The sequence below is a fragment of the Netta rufina genome, assembly GCF_964035555.1.
Source record: "Netta rufina genome assembly, chromosome: 9".
NCBI classification, from domain to species: Eukaryota; Metazoa; Chordata; class Aves; order Anseriformes; family Anatidae; genus Netta; species Netta rufina.
In genome coordinates, this window is record NC_140132.1 from 10,179,842 (window position 1) to 10,186,296 (window position 6,455).

Consider the following 6,455-nt stretch of genomic DNA (forward strand, 5'->3'; position numbering starts at 1 on the left):
GCACGTCGCGGTGTGCGCTCACAGCGCCTGTGCCGTCACGGCTTCGCACCTCGGGGGCGGCACGCAACGGCGCTGGGCAGGCGGCATCCCGCCGGGCCGCCCCAAAAACCCACCCCGAGGCCTCTGGGAGCGACCGCCGCCACCTCCCCAGGTACCCCAGCTCCGCGCCGCGCACACACCGCGGGGATGGTTCACACGGGGAACACCAAAACCGCCGCCGCTTCGCCTAAAGGCCGTGCTCGCGGTAATGCGCCACCAGGCACTGCCACGAGGGTGACACAGGGCACCTCCTGCGAGCACTGGGGAGTGCGGACACCTGGGAAGTGCTGCAGGAGGATGGAGGCGCCACGTGCGTCTAGGAGCTCTGGTGGCTGCTGGTTTTGCACGTACCTAGCCACATGGAGGGTGCTGGTGGGGACAAATTTGACGCTATTCCACGTTCTTGAAATACTCTCCAGGAGTATACTGGAGAGAGGAGTAAAACTAAGCAAATAACACGTAACCCGATTGGCACATTAAGAAAATAAGGGATATGTTGTAGGATTCCATGAAAAAGTTCAGAAAAACAAAATCCATATATTAAAAAAAAAAACAAAAAAATAAAAACAGTATCATCAAAAAAATGTCATAACACCTTCAAACTGAAATATTGAAAAAAAAAACATTTTAAAAATATTGGGAAAATTATATTGAAAATATTCTGAAAATTTTTGGACTTCTTTTCAGAATTCAACATTTTCAAAATTCAATACAAAAATGTTAATTAATAAATAATATCAATATTATCATTCCACATTGAAGATAAAATTAGAGAATATTCAATATAAAATTAATATTCCCACTAATGAATATTTTAAATATTCAATATTTTGAAGATATTATGAAAAATATCAAAATATAACAACACAAAAACCACCCTGGCAACGCCCGATCTCGTCTGATCTCGGAAGCTAAGCAGGGTCGGGCCCGGTTAGTACTTGGATGGGAGACCTCCTGGGAATACCGGGTGCTGTAGGCTTTTGTCTTTGCCGTCGGGGGGGCTTTTGCGGGGCCAGGGGCGCCGCCTGTTGGCAGGGAGGCCGTGGCACAGGCCGCGGCGGCGGCGGCGGTTGTGCGGCGGCTGTGGGGAAGAGGGCTGTTGGCGGGGACGAGGGTGCCTACGGCCATACCACCCTGGCAACGCCCGATCTCGTCTGATCTCGGAAGCTAAGCAGGGTCGGGCCCGGTTAGTACTTGGATGGGAGACCTCCTGGGAATACCGGGTGCTGTAGGCTTTTGTCTTTGCCGTCGGGGGGGCTTTTGCGGGGCCAGGGGCGCCGCCTGTTGGCAGGGAGGCCGTGGCACAGGCCGCGGCGGCGGCGGCGGTTGTGCGGCGGCTGTGGGGAAGAGGGCTGTTGGCGGGGACGAGGGTGCCTACGGCCATACCACCCTGGCAACGCCCGATCTCGTCTGATCTCGGAAGCTAAGCAGGGTCGGGCCCGGTTAGTACTTGGATGGGAGACCTCCTGGGAATACCGGGTGCTGTAGGCTTTTGTCTTTGCCGTCGGGGGGGCTTTTGCGGGGCCAGGGGCGCCGCCTGTTGGCAGGGAGGCCGTGGCACAGGCCGCGGCGGCGGTTGTGCGGCGGCTGTGGGGAAGAGGGCTGTTGGCGGGGACGAGGGTGCCTACGGCCATACCACCCTGGCAACGCCCGATCTCGTCTGATCTCGGAAGCTAAGCAGGGTCGGGCCCGGTTAGTACTTGGATGGGAGACCTCCTGGGAATACCGGGTGCTGTAGGCTTTTGTCTTTGCCGTCGGGGGGGCTTTTGCGGGGCCAGGGGCGCCGCCTGTTGGCAGGGAGGCCGTGGCACAGGCCGCGGCGGCGGCGGCGGTTGTGCGGCGGCTGTGGGGAAGAGGGCTGTTGGCGGGGACGAGGGTGCCTACGGCCATACCACCCTGGCAACGCCCGATCTCGTCTGATCTCGGAAGCTAAGCAGGGTCGGGCCCGGTTAGTACTTGGATGGGAGACCTCCTGGGAATACCGGGTGCTGTAGGCTTTTGTCTTTGCCGTCGGGGGGCTTTTGCGGGGCCAGGGGCGCCGCCTGTTGGCAGGGAGGCCGTGGCACAGGCCGCGGCGGCGGCGGCGGTTGTGCGGCGGCTGTGGGGAAGAGGGCTGTTGGCGGGGACGAGGGTGCCTACGGCCATACCACCCTGGCAACGCCCGATCTCGTCTGATCTCGGAAGCTAAGCAGGGTCGGGCCCGGTTAGTACTTGGATGGGAGACCTCCTGGGAATACCGGGTGCTGTAGGCTTTTGTCTTTGCCGTCGGGGGGGCTTTTGCGGGGCCAGGGGCGCCGCCTGTTGGCAGGGAGGCCGTGGCACAGGCCGCGGCGGCGGCGGCGGTTGTGCGGCGGCTGTGGGGAAGAGGGCTGTTGGCGGGGACGAGGGTGCCTACGGCCATACCACCCTGGCAACGCCCGATCTCGTCTGATCTCGGAAGCTAAGCAGGGTCGGGCCCGGTTAGTACTTGGATGGGAGACCTCCTGGGAATACCGGGTGCTGTAGGCTTTTGTCTTTGCCGTCGGGGGGGCTTTTGCGGGGCCAGGGGCGCCGCCTGTTGGCAGGGAGGCCGTGGCACAGGCCGCGGCGGCGGTTGTGCGGCGGCTGTGGGGAAGAGGGCTGTTGGCGGGGACGAGGGTGCCTACGGCCATACCACCCTGGCAACGCCCGATCTCGTCTGATCTCGGAAGCTAAGCAGGGTCGGGCCCGGTTAGTACTTGGATGGGAGACCTCCTGGGAATACCGGGTGCTGTAGGCTTTTGTCTTTGCCGTCGGGGGGGCTTTTGCGGGGCCAGGGGCGCCGCCTGTTGGCAGGGAGGCCGTGGCACAGGCCGCGGCGGCGGTTGTGCGGCGGCTGTGGGGAAGAGGGCTGTTGGCGGGGACGAGGGTGCCTACGGCCATACCACCCTGGCAACGCCCGATCTCGTCTGATCTCGGAAGCTAAGCAGGGTCGGGCCCGGTTAGTACTTGGATGGGAGACCTCCTGGGAATACCGGGTGCTGTAGGCTTTTGTCTTTGCCGTCGGGGGGGCTTTTGCGGGGCCAGGGGCGCCGCCTGTTGGCAGGGAGGCCGTGGCACAGGCCGCGGCGGCGGCGGCGGTTGTGCGGCGGCTGTGGGGAAGAGGGCTGTTGGCGGGGACGAGGGTGCCTACGGCCATACCACCCTGGCAACGCCCGATCTCGTCTGATCTCGGAAGCTAAGCAGGGTCGGGCCCGGTTAGTACTTGGATGGGAGACCTCCTGGGAATACCGGGTGCTGTAGGCTTTTGTCTTTGCCGTCGGGGGGGCTTTTGCGGGGCCAGGGGCGCCGCCTGTTGGCAGGGAGGCCGTGGCACAGGCCGCGGCGGCGGCGGCGGTTGTGCGGCGGCTGTGGGGAAGAGGGCTGTTGGCGGGGACGAGGGTGCCTACGGCCATACCACCCTGGCAACGCCCGATCTCGTCTGATCTCGGAAGCTAAGCAGGGTCGGGCCCGGTTAGTACTTGGATGGGAGACCTCCTGGGAATACCGGGTGCTGTAGGCTTTTGTCTTTGCCGTCGGGGGGGCTTTTGCGGGGCCAGGGGCGCCGCCTGTTGGCAGGGAGGCCGTGGCACAGGCCGCGCGGCGGCGGCGGTTGTGCGGCGGCTGTGGGGAAGAGGGCTGTTGGCGGGGACGAGGGTGCCTACGGCCATACCACCCTGGCAACGCCCGATCTCGTCTGATCTCGGAAGCTAAGCAGGGTCGGGCCCGGTTAGTACTTGGATGGGAGACCTCCTGGGAATACCGGGTGCTGTAGGCTTTTGTCTTTGCCGTCGGGGGGGCTTTTGCGGGGCCAGGGGCGCCGCCTGTTGGCAGGGAGGCCGTGGCACAGGCCGCGGCGGCGGCGGCGGTTGTGCGGCGGCTGTGGGGAAGAGGGCTGTTGGCGGGGACGAGGGTGCCTACGGCCATACCACCCTGGCAACGCCCGATCTCGTCTGATCTCGGAAGCTAAGCAGGGTCGGGCCCGGTTAGTACTTGGATGGGAGACCTCCTGGGAATACCGGGTGCTGTAGGCTTTTGTCTTTGCCGTCGGGGGGGCTTTTGCGGGGCCAGGGGCGCCGCCTGTTGGCAGGGAGGCCGTGGCACAGGCCGCGGCGGCGGCGGCGGTTGTGCGGCGGCTGTGGGGAAGAGGGCTGTTGGCGGGGACGAGGGTGCCTACGGCCATACCACCCTGGCAACGCCCGATCTCGTCTGATCTCGGAAGCTAAGCAGGGTCGGGCCCGGTTAGTACTTGGATGGGAGACCTCCTGGGAATACCGGGTGCTGTAGGCTTTTGTCTTTGCCGTCGGGGGGGCTTTTGCGGGGCCAGGGGCGCCGCCTGTTGGCAGGGAGGCCGTGGCACAGGCCGCGGCGGCGGCGGCGGTTGTGCGGCGGCTGTGGGGAAGAGGGCTGTTGGCGGGGACGAGGGTGCCTACGGCCATACCACCCTGGCAACGCCCGATCTCGTCTGATCTCGGAAGCTAAGCAGGGTCGGGCCCGGTTAGTACTTGGATGGGAGACCTCCTGGGAATACCGGGTGCTGTAGGCTTTTGTCTTTGCCGTCGGGGGGGCTTTTGCGGGGCCAGGGGCGCCGCCTGTTGGCAGGGAGGCCGTGGCACAGGCCGCGGCGGCGGCGGCGGTTGTGCGGCGGCTGTGGGGAAGAGGGCTGTTGGCGGGGACGAGGGTGCCTACGGCCATACCACCCTGGCAACGCCCGATCTCGTCTGATCTCGGAAGCTAAGCAGGGTCGGGCCCGGTTAGTACTTGGATGGGAGACCTCCTGGGAATACCGGGTGCTGTAGGCTTTTGTCTTTGCCGTCGGGGGGGCTTTTGCGGGGCCAGGGGCGCCGCCTGTTGGCAGGGAGGCCGTGGCACAGGCCGTGGCGGCGGCGGCGGTTGTGCGGCGGCTGTGGGGAAGAGGGCTGTTGGCGGGGACGAGGGTGCCTACGGCCATACCACCCTGGCAACGCCCGATCTCGTCTGATCTCGGAAGCTAAGCAGGGTCGGGCCCGGTTAGTACTTGGATGGGAGACCTCCTGGGAATACCGGGTGCTGTAGGCTTTTGTCTTTGCCGTCGGGGGGGCTTTTGCGGGGCCAGGGGCGCCGCCTGTTGGCAGGGAGGCCGTGGCACAGGCCGTGGCGGCGGCGGCGGTTGTGCGGCGGCTGTGGGGAAGAGGGCTGTTGGCGGGGACGAGGGTGCCTACGGCCATACCACCCTGGCAACGCCCGATCTCGTCTGATCTCGGAAGCTAAGCAGGGTCGGGCCCGGTTAGTACTTGGATGGGAGACCTCCTGGGAATACCGGGTGCTGTAGGCTTTTGTCTTTGCCGTCGGGGGGGCTTTTGCGGGGCCAGGGGCGCCGCCTGTTGGCAGGGAGGCCGTGGCACAGGCCGCGGCGGCGGTTGTGCGGCGGCTGTGGGGAAGAGGGCTGTTGGCGGGGACGAGGGTGCCTACGGCCATACCACCCTGGCAACGCCCGATCTCGTCTGATCTCGGAAGCTAAGCAGGGTCGGGCCCGGTTAGTACTTGGATGGGAGACCTCCTGGGAATACCGGGTGCTGTAGGCTTTTGTCTTTGCCGTCGGGGGGGCTTTTGCGGGGCCAGGGGCGCCGCCTGTTGGCAGGGAGGCCGTGGCACAGGCCGCGGCGGCGGTTGTGCGGCGGCTGTGGGGAAGAGGGCTGTTGGCGGGGACGAGGGTGCCTACGGCCATACCACCCTGGCAACGCCCGATCTCGTCTGATCTCGGAAGCTAAGCAGGGTCGGGCCCGGTTAGTACTTGGATGGGAGACCTCCTGGGAATACCGGGTGCTGTATGGGAGACCTCCTGGGAATACCGGGTGCTGTAGGCTTTTGTCTTTGCCGTCGGGGGGGCTTTTGCGGGGCCAGGGGCGCCGCCTGTTGGCAGGGAGGCCGTGGCACAGGCCGCGGCCGCGGCGGCGGTTGTGCAGCGGCTGTGGGGAAGAGGGCTGTTGGCGGGGACGAGGGTGCCTACGGCCATACCACCCTGGCAACGCCCGATCTCGTCTGATCTCGGAAGCTAAGCAGGGTCGGGCCCGGTTAGTACTTGGATGGGAGACCTCCTGGGAATACCGGGTGCTGTAGGCTTTTGTCTTTGCCGTCGGGGGGGCTTTTGCGGGGCCAGGGGCGCCGCCTGTTGGCAGGGAGGCCGTGGCACAGGCCGCGGCCGCGGCGGCGGTTGTGCGGCGGCTGTGGGGAAGAGGGCTGTTGGCGGGGGCGAGGGTGCCTACGGCCATACCACCCTGGCAACGCCCGATCTCGTCTGATCTCGGAAGCTAAGCAGGGTCGGGCCCGGTTAGTACTTGGATGGGAGACCTCCTGGGAATACCGGGTGCTGTAGGCTTTTGTCTTTGCCGTCGGGGGGCTTTTGCGGGGCCAGGGGCGCCGCCTGTTGGCAGGGAGGC